This window comes from Schistocerca serialis, chromosome 7 (assembly GCF_023864345.2).
Source record: "Schistocerca serialis cubense isolate TAMUIC-IGC-003099 chromosome 7, iqSchSeri2.2, whole genome shotgun sequence".
Taxonomy (NCBI): domain Eukaryota; kingdom Metazoa; phylum Arthropoda; class Insecta; order Orthoptera; family Acrididae; genus Schistocerca; species Schistocerca serialis.
In genome coordinates this window covers 299,406,195-299,421,151 of record NC_064644.1, presented here as the reverse complement: position 1 = coordinate 299,421,151, position 14,957 = coordinate 299,406,195, and the positions used below count along the sequence as shown (strand labels likewise).

At 44.4% G+C, this 14,957-nt stretch overlaps 1 protein-coding gene across 1 annotated transcript in view; it reads left to right on the top strand.

Moving 5' to 3' along the window:
- Positions 1-14,957, top strand: part of LOC126412296 (uncharacterized) — a 31,299-nt gene that overhangs the window by 1,453 nt on the left and 14,889 nt on the right. The gene's annotated exons all lie outside the window — the stretch shown is intronic.

The window sequence follows — 14,957 nt, the reverse complement described above, 5'->3', positions numbered from 1 at the left end:
CACGATATCTGCGATAGAATGTTCGTGTTTAGAAATGCAGACATCAGGGAGCAATGGTGGAAGGAAAGTGGCTGAACAAAGCACAGCCAAGCTGAACTTTTTGTGGCATGAGCAAAGTTGCGTCTAAAGAGTTTCGCCACAGAAAACTGGGAGTTCACACTTGCAAGTGAAATGTGGCCCTAGCAGTGGCGACACTTTTGTTGCGTGCTCGAATCCGGCTTTACATGAGCGTCTCCTCCCCCTCCCCCGCCTTCCCCTAGCATTGGCATACTTGGGACCCCGCCGGGACACTGACATGGGGTTGTAGAAATTAAATAAAAAAGTTTATTTAATTACTTTTCATTTAGAACACATGGGACTTGTTGCGGCAGAAGTAGTTTGTACATCATATTTTTTGTAAGATTTCACCTTTTTCAGCAAGTATTTTTCGCCTTTTGCGTATTTGTAAAACTCAAAGTCAGCTTGTAGTTAAACAGGCACTGTAATATTAATTGTAGAGTTCCTGGCGGCAGTCGATTTCTTTCATCAGTTCAATGGGCCGACATCAGTGAAAATATTCTTTGCCAGTGGCTTTGTGTGCAGGAATAGAAATCAAATGCATAAATTTGGCATTTGCGTTCTGGATTTTCGATTTCCTTAGGAAATAAAATCCACTTTTCTTCCACGGATTGTTTAGACTTTGAAAACAATTGTCGCCCGAAATCTTCATGCCATTTTTAGTTGGGTGTGTAGTAGTATTTTCAACCATCGCCCAATCTGGGGTTTCATATAGCGTCATCCACTCAAAAACTTGATATTTATTAAATGAAATAACCCATTTCTCTGTGTATTTAAATGTGTGGTATAGAAAACCATTCTTCTCTTCAGATTTTGAAACCATATTATTTCTTGGTTGGGGTTTTTCATTCTTTAATTTGTTCAGATCCATTTTGGTTTGCATGCCAATAAAATTGGCAGTCTTCCTTTGCTTTGGACATCTTTGAGTGTCGATTGACGTATTTCTTATTTCAGTTATTGAGACTTTATTTTATTTTTCTCCACGCTTTTTTATATTTTTTTCCAAGCAGAGCTAAGTTTGACTGCAGAAACATGTAGTAAATTTCACTGATTGGTCTACTTAATAAATCTGATTATTTTAGGTGGCCTTTCTTCAGTGTCAAAAAAACTTATGAATTCTCTCAACTGCGGACATTAACGACATCCATCTTGATTTTTGGTGAGATAGAAGAGTCTGGCGATTGACGTCCACGTATAAGCGAGCTCTCTCAGCTTCTCTGGCCATATGGTGTACATTGAAAAATAATTAAATATTTTCATGATTATTATTTCAATGTCAATAGTCAAGACTGCAGAAGCGCTTGATATAATATTGTGGAGAATATGGGCAGGGCATTCAATTCCTAGTTCTTCTTTAATTAGGTGAAATGCAAATTGCTGGCCGTGTCAGTGAAGCTTGAAGTTGGTATTGGTAGTGGGAAATACGGAAGCGCCCGATCCCGCCCGTCTGCTTTGACCCATGACGTCAAAAATATGGCGGAAACGACCATAAACCACGATTCCAATATGGCGCATATAAAGTCGTTACGTACACATTACGAAGACGAAAATACATCGTAAACAAACACGTTCCACAAAAATCCGAATTACACTAACGGGACAAGCGCGGGTAATGGGGGGGGGGGGGGGACGACAAACTAAATATAAACAAATTTAGACACCCACTCCCATACAAAACCACGCAAAACGACGAAAAAAACCGACATCACAAAACTCCCCAAGTACCACTAAACACAACCGTTTACCTACATAGCTCGACAGCAGCTCCCGATCCCATAAATAGGGATCGAACACTTCCCTTGACCTACATAGCTCAACAGCAGCGCCTGATCCCATAAATTAGGATCAAACACTTCCCTTCACCTATGTAGCTCAATAACATCTCCTGATACCAATACCAACATTCATAGCCACACATTGAGATTGAACACTTCCCTCAACCCCAACACACAAACTAAAACAAAAAAAGTAAAACTTACCACAAAAAAGTTCTGGCGCTGCAAACTAGGTTGGCCACCACAATCTCTCTCTCTCTCTCTCTCTCTCTCTCTCTCTCTCTCTCTCTCTCTCTCTCTCTCTCTCTCTCTCTCTCTCTCTCCCTCCCTCGCACACACACACACACACACACACACACACACACACACACACACACACACACACAAACGAAAAAAAACACTCAAACAAAAGAAAGACCTGACCCACCCACACCTCAACCCCCCCCCCCCCAACCAACAACCTCCCCCCTCAACCCAAAATAAAAAATCCATAAACAAAAACCAAATGCAACATAAAAAAATCTCAATCATACACTACAACTCAACAAAAACTTCAACAAAATAGATCCTCCACAACTAAAACACAAACCAACACACTCCCCCCCCCCCTCTCACAAACACTCTAACACGAAAGAAACCACTCACCCCACCCTGAGCCGCAGCCACCCACCCACCTACCCAAATCTCCCTAACCAACCGCTTTCGGCCTATACATTTTACTAACAGCCCTTAAAAAACCCGGAAAACACAATAGCCCTCAGGGACACTCTTCCACCAACAGTACTCATCTAAATAAGACTGAAGGTTGGAAGAGCACCTCTTCCCCCTCCCAAGAACTGACTTAACACCCCCCCCCCCCCACCCTCCCACCCACATCCCCTCTATTGTATTTGTGCAAGCCCCCGTCTCATAATTTTTGAACTCTAAACTATGGTTAACGACTAAATGATGAAATCTCCTCGCGCCCAACCCCCTATATGAAGAAAATGCATCTAAAACTACTGTGGACCCTGGTTCTATGCACTCCTCAATTAACCCCACTAATACCGCCTTAGACCTCCTTTCCACAACCCTAAAAACACATTCAGAACACCCCCTCCCCTCCGGAACAACTGCCCCCCACACCCAGAGACCAACCACAGACTTACCCCTCCCATACTTCCTTTTCCCAAACTGCGACTCGTCCACCTCCACAATAACCCCATGCCCCCTGCCAGCTTACCCCTGTGCTTAATGAACTCGGAACACACTTCACGGCAAAATGAAAGCCAATCAAGCACGCTCCTCTCACTCACACCAGTCTCATGCGCGCAAAAACTGAGTGGGGATCTATAACAAAAATAACAAGTCACCAGTACAATCTCACGCATACCCAACCTAGACTTCTCGAACCAGGAACCGTGCCGTATGGAACACCAAATATCATCTTTTCGACAGCACCACATATAACTGTCCCTGGTCCGAGACGTCGGAACTTTAGCGAACTTCATTTCTTCGCCACAAATAGAGCATTTCACAACCTCGGCAATTAAACCAAAAAGCTGCAAAAACTTGATCAGTTCCCAAGGAGTGTTCCCCATCATAACCCTCAGACGGACACTGTTAATTTCATCCGTCATATCCATTCCTGAACAAAAACAACAACCGATTAATTTTACTAAAAATACCACACAATGTACAGCGAACAACACCAAATTAACCTTCACACAAAACCACAAAATCGTTAACTCACTGAAACGAATTCCACTACAAACGCAGCCAACACTTGAACAATTCTGGATAATGAGCAAGAACAAACTGAGACGATTACACCACACAAACGAAAACCCTGAACATACCACAAGAGGGCACAACAAATCACAACACGATGACATCTAGAAACACGCCACACGCACAAACCAAACTCCGCGCCGTCATGACGTCACACACCACAACACCATTACGTCACGGGTCAAAGCCAACACGTGGGATCGGACGCTTCTGTCGACACTGGTAGCGTCTCTACAAATAGTGATTCATTTATCTGATGGAATTTGCAGTTGCCCCAAAGTGTCTACACAAAACTTTGCAATTGTTTATGATGTTTCATTATTCGGTGGATCAAACTTCAACAGCTTCTGTTGGATTCTGTCAGTTTTCACTAAAGTATTGAACAACTAAAGGTAACATCTTTTCAGCCTTGTGGTTTGATGCATCAGTGCCTAAGCCATAGAAAGAGACTCCTTGCAGTTGGTTTATACATTCGGGCATGGAGTGTGGTGCAAGAATGTTTTTAACAATCGCTGTAGCTTTGGTCCTGGTCATAGACTACTTTGCAGTAACTTTGGAGTTGGGTTACATTGCAACATTCAGTTTTATGGTTCGGTCAAGAGAAGTGAAGGGTTGATGATACTTGACAACTTTATAAGCTGTTGTTTGTTCTGCAGCAGCAACGAGCAATTCTTCATGGATATCTTCTTTAAATGATGAATGTAGAAATAAGCATTCATATTGATGCTACCACAAATCTATTTGTATGATTCTTCATAGAAATGTGGTGCCTCACATCTGCCTTACCTCTGTGAGTTAGAGAGATGAAACAGCTAAAAATATCACATAATTCTTTCTGATCCGTAAGGCCTTTCTTGACAAAAGACCGCTCTTTTGTGTAATCACCCGAAAAGTGACACTTTCTCTTGCCATACTTAGGCATTTTCGTAAGCTGTGATAAGTTTAGTAGGTGGTAAACAGTCAATAATAACACTTTAGTCACCAAAGTACATGTCACTATACATTTCACTCCCTATATACCTGCAGTAAACGTTACAATCTTGCACACTTTGTTTGTATTATGTTTAGAAAGAATCGTCTTATCAGATCACAATTCCAATGGGAACTGCCTGATTCTTCCTCATGAAACTGCTTAGGTAGTTCCAGCGCTGTACTACTGGAAAAGTCTGGTGTTTTCTCAAATGATGGCGCTGTATCTAGAAGGTGTTTGCATCATTGATACAGGATATACAATGTGCAACGCCACCTATTAGACGAGCTTGTCAATGTAACCCTGTTGACATAAATAACTAATGGACGTTGCATTTGCGTATTGTGCTAACAGACGGTGTTACTTCAGTACATGAACCAAGCTTGTAAATGCATTTTGCAAAATTCTGTATAAACTGGATCTTGTTGGGATATTGGGACAAGAAGGTCCATGATGGTGATGATCCCCATATATTGGGTTGGATGGCAACCCTATCCCCACAAATACCCTAAAATTCACACCAGTGTTTCCCCACACCGAAGTTGGGAATACATGATTTTTAATATGGCAGCAAGCATAATTAAGTATACAAGAGTTGCACAACTTTTAGCCAAAGAGTTTATAGTGACATTGACAAAGAAAAAAAGACCAACAAAATGCTGTGTATGGAAATGGGCATCTTGTAGGAATTGTTTGGGAACATTGATATGCTATGAAGGATTTTCAGCATTGCAGCGCATCAGCAATCGTAAGTATCGAAATAATTGTGAGAAATCCACCTTGGTTGCACAAATTACCTGGTGTTTACCTAGGTTTCAGCATGGGTAACTACACCTTCTTCAGAACAAATATAAAACAGCTTGCCTAAATAGGCATAGTCAAAGGCTAAAATCAACACCTACAGCGGCAAGACCTCATAAAATTTTTTTATAAATACACGGTACATATGTACCAAGTCAATAATATTACTTATCTCAAACCTGTGTGTGCTGCCTCGCCCCAGCCAACGTACGATGGTCACAGGCTCTCCACTATGAGTTCAGTGGAGAGCCTGGGACCATCGTACATTGGCTGTGGCGAGGCAGCACACACAAGGTTGAGATAAGTAATGTTATTGACGTGGTACATATGTACCGTGTATTTGTAAAAAAATTTTATGGGGTCTTGCCGCTGTAGGTGTTGATTTAATCATTTACGAATGTGTAAAATCAACTCTGAAGTCTTCCTGAGCCATATTCTGGCTCTGTAAAAAGTCTAATACATGTATGTGAGATGCTGTCCAGCTCAGATTAAATTACAGATAACAATGAAACATCTAGCAACTGAAGTCATTACTATACAGGTACTGTATTCCGAACAACACTATATCTAAATTTTCATCTTATCTACAATACACTGAAGGTACATTGGAAACCAAGGTTTTAGTCAACAGTTCAACTTTGTTTTTAGAATGAAATTTTCACTCTGCAGTGGAGTGTGCGCTGATTTGAAACTTCTTGGCAGATTAAAACTGTGTGCCGGACCGAGACTCAAACTCAGGACCTTTGCCTTCCGCGGGCAAGTGCTCTACCAACTGAGCTACCCAAGCATGACTCACGACCCGTCCTCACAATTTTACTTCCACAGTTTTAATCTGTCAGGAAGTTTCAACTTTGTTTTTATTTTTAGACAATATGAGAGAAGGAAAGTTGCTACTCACCATATAGCAGAGATGCTGAGTCGCAATAGGCACAATAAAAAAGATTCACACAATCATAGCTTTCGGCAATTAAGGCCTTTGTCAACTGCTGCAAAGGCCTTAATGGCCGAAAGTTATGATTGTGTGAATCTTCGTATTGTGCCTATTGCGACTCAGCATCTCCACTTTATGGTGAGTAGCAACTTTCCTTCTCTCGTATTGTTACATTCCATCCTGGATTTCCCATTGTTTGATTTTTATTTTTAGAGTTAGTCAAGGTTCTGACAGATTGCAGGTGGGACAATCTATGCCAAATAGTCAATTTTTGGAAAAAAATCCTGCATGACCATCACAAATTTTTCTGAAATTGAATGAATGAACATTCACACATGTTCCTCATTGGTAAAGTTTTACTTTCACTAATTTAATACTTTCAGAGATATAGTCATTTGTTTGAACCTATACCACAACTATCAACTGTGCATCTCTGAGTTTTCAGCAACTGTGAGACATAGTATCTCCAGAAATATTTTGTTCAAAGAAACAAATCTAGGTCATCTTGTACAGTTTTTTCACTTTAGGGAAATTATATATATAAAAAGGATTTCTTGAATGATCTGCATGTGGACAATTTAAAGCAAAGTTGGCCAAAAAATAGTTGTTTTGAAAAAATGTTAAGTTTAGCTTTTTATATTTCCAGAAGTAATCGCCGCATACACTTGGAACCTTGCATGTACTAAATTAGCAATACAAGGTCTTAAAATATGAAATTTGATTCTCCTACTTCTTTCCCGTTTACAAATTGAGGACAAAGTTGAAAATTATCTAAAAACGCCAAAAATGGCTATTTTTGGTCCACTTATACAAAATAGTCTTTTGTAAACTCTTGTCAACCATTTTCAATAGAAAGACCACTTTCTAAACAGCGTGAAAAACTATATTTAGTTTTGCAATGTGAGCATCTAAGGCTCTAAAAAGGAATGATAAAACGGAGGTGTATTGGAAACAGGTCCATATTTTGCTGGTGCTCAAACTATAGATCTGTCATCTTTTGCTATATAGTATAGGCCTAGTTGTTTAGTTGCATTTGTACCATATAATATCAAAAGTCTCGACGACCATCAAATGAGCTTTAGTCAGAAAAGAAATACATACAGCATTCAGTGCTACAAAAAAACTTTTAAAAATAATGAAATAGAATAAAGAATCGAATAAAAAGAAGTGTTCTCTTGCTTGTGGGTCTAATAATTTGAGTTACTCACATCTGAAAAGTGAAATTTTTTGGATCTTGTCTTATCAAAATTTATTCCCAAATAATCCCTTCAGTGACATCATCTAACTGGCAATATAGTTTTCCTCATGACATTCCACAGCAAATTAATGAATCAGTAACAAAGTCAGGTACTTCAAGTAAACATAAGATTAGGCTCATAAAAGAGACATCTTCTAGTTTAGACCTTGGACACATAAGAATGTATCATCAGCTTTGGGTACTGTGTTAAAAAAAACAAACCCTGTCAGGTTCGAGAAAAAGTAGTAAAGAAACTCACCTGTAACTGCTGTTGCACAGATGCCAGACATGGGCCGTATAGTGATGGAAACAAACACATTTATAAAAATTTTCATGTGTACACTAATGTTCCATATGAACCACAAAATACATTACTCTCTAAACCAGAATTAAACTAGCACACAATAGCATTACACAGTAAAAAGACATACAAATGACGCTCTATAACATGAATCCATTCCAAAAAAAGTCAGGAAAACTGCTGTGAACTTCACCAAAATTTACACAATGTGATGGTTTGTTTGTTCTGTTTTAGGGCGCAAAAACAACTGGGGTCATATGCGCCAGAGTCAAAACTGTAGAACACGAAGACAGAGAGGAGTTAAAAAACGACTACATGGCAATCCCAATCGACGTAAGAGAAGATGGCTGAAAACAGGGACGAGGAGAAAGGGCTGTGAAGTACGCCATAGAGAAATGGAGGTCCAGAACTAAAAATTAAATGGCCTTCGCCATATTGCTACAACAGTAAAAAAATAAAACACACTAGGCAGCCCACGTGTCATTCGCTAAAACAGTCAATACCTCAGACAGCAAATCCAAGTGGCTACGTCAATGGTTAAAAAATGGGCATTCCGTCTGGAAATGGCAGACAGTTAAAACATTGGGCGCAATGTGCACAAAGTAGTGGGGAGTGCCACTTATCAAATGACAATGGCTAAAACAGCAGTGCCCTACATGCAACCTAGTTAAAATGACCTCCCTCCCCCCCCCCTCCCCCCTCATTGGGATGGCCAAGAGGAGGCCTACTAATCTGGAGCTTATTCCCATGAAGGGAGGACCAATGGCGATATAATAGTGACTCCACCATCTGACAGATGGCAACTCAGAGATGATCGGAGGGAATATAGGAACTAGTGGGCTGAGGTATGAGGACTGCAGCATTGGCAGCAGCGTCAGCAGCCTCATTTCCTGGCAGACTGACATGATCAGGAATCCACATAAACATCACAGTGGCTCCATCAAGAGTGAGCAAGTGACAGTTTTCCTAGACCCTCTGTATTAAGGGATGAGCAGTGTACAGCACCAAGATACTTTGAAGGGCGCTGAGAGAGTCTGAACAGAGGACACAATTGAAAACCCTATGTCATCAGATGTGCTCCATGGCCTAATACAGGGTGAAGAGCTCGGCTGTAAATACCAAGCAGTGCGGCAGAAGCCAATACCGAAAATTTCAGCGCCAATGACGAAGGCACACCCGACATCATGGTCAATCCAAGAGCCATCAGTGTACACAAAGGTACTATCGCAAAGTTCCATGTGAAGGTCATGAAACTGAAGGCAATAGAGCGAGGCTGGAGTAGTGTCCTTAGGAAGGGAATGAAGGCCAAGGTGAACACAGGCCACTGCACCAGTAGGAGAGTTGCAGGTAGTGTGAAGTTAAGCCGCCGCAGCAAGTGCTGAAGCAGACACCAGGAGGTAACAGAAATGAGGGATGCGCCCCCATACTGGCGATCAAACGAGTCATCGAAGGAGGAGGCATAGGATGGGTGGCCACACACGGCAGACAAATGGCATGCATAGCTGCTGAGGAACCCCCTGCAGGTCCGGGGCTTAGAATAGGCCCGAGGTATTCCTGCCTGTCGTAAGAGGCGACTAAAAGGAGTCTCACACATTTCGGCCTTTATGTGATGGTCCCCTGTAGGGTTTGAAGTCCAGTCTTCAAAATTTTTCCAAATAACGAGACAGTTAGGGAAGGGTCCTTACATGGTGTGTCGTGCCTTGAGATTTGTAGCCCGCTTTCTCATCGCCACATTGCAGTCCCACTCATTCTCCATCTCTTGGGCGAGTACACCTTCCTGGGTGCATTTTCCACCATGCTCTATGCAGTTTCACTTTCTGCGTTGATGATGACCATGGACTTGTTTGCACCTGATATCCAGCACGGTAGCCAGTCCATTGTGGTGGGGCCGCCATGTACCCTGTTGGTTGTAGCCCCTTGACAACAAAGGGATCGCTCTGCTGATGCCTGTGCCGTTAACTCACCACGTATGCCAAGGAGTAGATGGTGGGGGCCAATTCCCCTGTTGCTCCTGCGCCACCTACCTCAGGAGCACTGCCTCCCCCCCCCCCCCCCCCTCCCCCCCCCCCCCCCCCCCCCACCACCACCGGGGACACCAGTCCCCACTTCTGAGCCGGAGAAGTGTAAGTTTTCTTCAGCTCCTCTCCCCAGGAAGAGATCCCTTGGGTCACAACCTTCCCAGGTTTCTGCTAATGGGAAAGTTGACGCCTGCCAGTGGCTGAAGTGCCCAAAAGCAGCTGGTTGAAGGGCTTCACGATCCTCCTCAGTCCTAGAGACTGAATCAGTGAAGCCCTCCCAGCAACAGAAACCAAAGGAGCAGCGAGAAAAGTCCAAAAATAAGACCTCTAACTCCAAGGAAATTGCGGTGGCACCCACACCACCGCTGCCTACAAGCTCTGCATCTGGGGATGAGGTGGAAATTCTGGCATCCGCTGAGGACCTAGATCTTGTCGGACCCATAGACACAATGGACATAGACTGCTCAGACAATAATTTGGTGGCAGCAGGTGACCCTGGGACATAAACTGCTTCATTGAAAGTTCCATGGCTTCCCAGTCTCACTATGTCATCCGCCTGGCTGAGCGACGGCAACTGTTAAGCTTTACATCTGCTTTCTGCATTGCCCTCCAGGAAACTAGTTCCCGGCAAGGGATATTACAGGAACCATAGCGACTGTAATTGAGTGTCAGCTGGAGTTTGCGTTTATGTCCTAAACTCAGTCTGTAGTGCAACTGTTCCCCTTCAAACCCCTCTTGAAGCTGTGGCTGTCAGAATAAGAATGACATGGGAAATAACTGTCTGCAGTGTATATCTTCCTCCAGATGGTGAAGTACCCCTGAATGTATTAGCTGCACTGACATATCAACTCCTTAAACCTTTCCCACTTTTGGGAGATTTTAACGCCCATAACCCTTTGTGGGGTGGCACTGTGCTTACTGGCCGAGGCAGAGATTTCAAAACTTTACTGTCTCAGTTCGACCTCTGCCTCTTAAATACTGGGGCCGCCACACATTTCACTGTAGCTCCTGGTAGCTACTCGGCCATTGATCTATCCATTTGCAGCCAAGGACTTCTCCTATCTATCCACTGAAGAGAACATGACAATCTGTGTGGTAGCGAACACTTCACCATCTTCGTGTCACTGCCCTGGCATCAGGCCCATGGATGCTTGCCCAGATGGGCTTTAAACAAGGCAGACTGGGAAATTATTACCTCTGTGGTCATCGTTGACTCTCCCCCACACAGTAACATCGATGTGATGGTTGAGCAGGTGACTACAACAATCGTTAATGCAGCGGAAAACGTGATCCCTCGCTCTTCAGGGTGCCCCCAGCAAAAGGCGGTCCCTTTGTGGTCACCGGAAGTCGCTGAGGCAATTCACGAGTGTCAGCAAGCTCTACAGTGGCTTAAGCGGCGCCCTTCCCTGGAGTGCCTCATAGCCTTTAAACGGCTTTGTGTCCACATTAGCCAGCTTGTCAAAAGACGGAAGCAGGAGTGTTGGGGGAGATACGTCTCGACCATTGGATGCCATACATCACCTTCCCGAGTCTGGACAAAGATCAGACATCTTTTTGGGTACCAGACCCCAAAAGGAGTTCCTTGCATTAACATCAGTGGTGTGCCTCTACCGATGCAAACGCAATTGCTGAGCACTATGCTTGAGCCTCTGCGTTGGAGAACTACCCCTCAGCCTTTTGCACCCTCAGACGACAGATGGATAGGAAAGTCCTCTCACCACAGTGAACCCTATAACACCCAATTTATAGAGTGAGAGCTCCTCAGTGACCTTGCACATTGTCCCGACACAGTTCCAGAGCCAGATCGGATCCACAGTCAGATAATTAAACATCTCTCATCTGACTACAAGTGACATCTCTTCATCATCTTCAACTGGATCTGGTTCAATGGCATATTTCCATTGCAATGGCAGGACAGCATCATAATTCCAGTGCTTAAACCTGGTAAAACCCACTTGATGTGGATAGCTATCAGGCCATCAGCCTCACCAACGTTCCTTGTAAGCTGCTAGAACATATGGTGTGTCGGCGGTCGGGTTGAGTCCTGGAGTCACGTGGCCTACTGGTCCCATGTCAGGGTGGCTTCCACCAGGGTCGCTCTACCACTGATAATCTTGTGTCCCTCGAGTCTGCCATCCAAACAGCCTTTCCCAGATGCCCACACCTGGTTGCTGTCGTTTTGACTTCCAAAAAGCGTGTGACACCACCGGGCGACTTCATATCCTTGCCACATTATACGAGTGGGCTCTCCGAGGCCAGCTCCCAATTTTTATCCAAAATTTCCTGTCGCTTCATACTTTCTGTGTCAAAGTTGGCACCTCCCATAGTTTTCCCCATATCCAGGAGGATGGGGTCCCGCAGGGCTCTGTATTGAGTGTCTCTCTGTTTTTAGTAGCCATTAATGGTCTAGCAGCAGCTGTAGGGCCATCCATCTCACCTTCTCTGTATGCAGACGGCTTCTGCATTTTGTTCTGCTTCACCTGTACTGGTGTTGCTGAGCAGCGCCTGCAGGGAGCCATCCACAAGGCGCAATCATGGGCTCTGCCCACACTTTCCAGTTTTCAGCCACAAAGTCGTGTGTTATGCATTTCTGTCGGTGTCGTACCATTCATTCGGAACCAGAACTTTACCTTAATGATGATCCACTCACTGTAGTGGAGACATCAATTCTTAGGACTGGTTTTCAACGTCCGATTGACTTTGCTTCCTCACCTCCGTCAGCTTAAGCAGAAGTGCTGGCAGCAACTCAATGCCCTCCGCTGCCTGAGCAACACCAACTGGGGTGCAGATTGTTCTATGCTGCTGCAGCACTACAGAGACCTTGTTCAATCCTTCCTTGTCTATGGGAGTCTGGTTTATGGTTCGGTGGCACCATCAGCATTGTGTCTACTCAACCCAGTGCACCACTGCGGCATTCACCTAGCAACAGGAGCTTTTAGGACGAGTCCAGTGACCAGCATCTTGGTGGAGGCCGGAGTCCCTCCATTGCAGGTTAAGTGTGCACAATTGCTCTCCAGTTACGTTGCACAAGTTCGTAGTTCTCCTGTGCATCCAAATTACCGTCTCCTTTTCCCGCCCACGGCGGTTCATCTCCTGCATTGGCAGCCCAGGTCAGGGCTTACAATTGCAGTTCGTGTGTGATCCCTTCTCTCCGAACTGGAGCCCTTGCCTTTGCCACCTATACTTGAGGTACATTCATGAACATCTCCGTGGTGTACATCTAGGCCGTGGGAAGGCCTGGACCTTTCACATGGCCCTAAGGACTCAGTTAACCCTGCGACTCTCCACTGTCACTTCCTCTCGATTCTCGACATGTACCGGGACCATAAAGTGGTTTACATCCATGGCTCGATGGCTGGTGGTCATGTTAACTTTGCCTGTGTTCATGGCAGACATATAAAACAGTACTCCTTGCCAGATGGTTGCAGTGTTTTCACTGCAGGGCTGGCGGCCATATCTCGTGCTCTTGAGCACATCCACTCATGCCCATGTGAGTCATTTCTCCTGTGTACTGACTCCTTGAGCAGCCTACACGCTATCAACCAGTGCTACCCTTGTCATCCTATGCTAGCAACCATCCAGGAGTCCATCTATGCCCTGAAATGGCCCAATCGTTCAGTGGTGTTTGTGAGACCCCAGGTCATGTCGGAATCCCAGGCAACGAACTTGCTGAAAGGCTGGCCAAACAGGCTACACAGAAACCGCTTATGAAGAGTGGCTTCTCTGAAACTGACCAGCATTCAGTATTATGCCACAAGGTTTTGCGGCTTTGGGAGATGGAATGGCATAATCTCAGTACGCACAACAAGCTGTGTGCCATTAAGGAAACTACGAATGTGTGGAAGACCTCTTTGCGCGCCTCTCGCAGGGACTCTGTGGTTCTTTGTCGCATCTGCATTGGCCATACGTGGCTGACGCGTGGTTACCTCCTCTGTCGCGGGGACCCATCTCGGTGTCGCTGTGGCTCACAAATTACGATCATCCACCTCTTGCTGGACTGCCCACTTTTAGCTGCTCTGTGGCGGACTTTTAACTTTCCCAGCACCCTACCTTCAGTGTTGGGTGACAATGCCTCAACAGCAGCTTTAATTTTACGTTTTATTCGTGAGGGTAAGTTTTATCATTTGCTCTAAGTTTTAGCACATGTCCTTTGTCCCTGTGTGTCTTCCACCCTAGTGCTTAATGTGTTGCAGAGTGACTAGCTTTTCCTTTTTATCCTCATGGTCAGCCAGCCATGGTCACCAGCTTTCTTGTTTTAACTTCTTCTACCTGTTTCTTGCGTCTTTGTGTTTTCTTGTCCCCTTTTGTCCATTTAAGTGTTTGTTGCCCTTCAGTCGTTGCTGTGGTTTTTCCTTTCATTCTGTTTTGTGCTACCTCATTGTCTTATTCTCACCCTTGTGCCATTGTTCCCTTCACAACAAGGGGCCGATGACCTCATAGTTTGGTCTCTTCACCGCTGTTTTAAACCAACCAATCTGCTGAGGAGAAAGTCACGGCAGTAGTAGTTAGCAGCTTTGGCATACAGACACTCAGTTGGGCTAGTGTAAAAGGTGCCAGTGGCCAAACAGGTGCTACAATGGTGGATAGTGTTGGACGACATAAGAGGGATGGACATGCAGATGCATAAACAAAGCACCCATAGTCTAGTTTCAAACGGACAAGGGACCGGTACAAATAGAGAAGGGTGCTTCGATCTCCACACCAGGAAGTACCATTGAGGCCACAGAGGACATTGAGGCACCACGTACAGTAGGCTGCCTGGTAAGATGCATGGGAGGACCAACAGATTTTCCTATTGAGCATGAGCCCCAGGAATTTTATAGTTCCAACAAAAGGAAGAGGAACAGGCCCAAGATGTAAAGATGATGGGAGGAACCAATTGTGCCACCAGAAATTCATAGAAACTGTTTTGTCAGTGGAAAGACGAAAGCCATTGTCAATACTCTGTGTCCATGAGTAAAGGCGATCAAGGCATTGCTGAAGATGTTGCTCAATGAGACAGGTCCATGGAGAACTGCAATAAATGGCAAAATCATCAGCAAAAAAGAGCCGAAGATGCTTGGCGTAAGGCAAGCCATTATAGGATTAATGGTGATA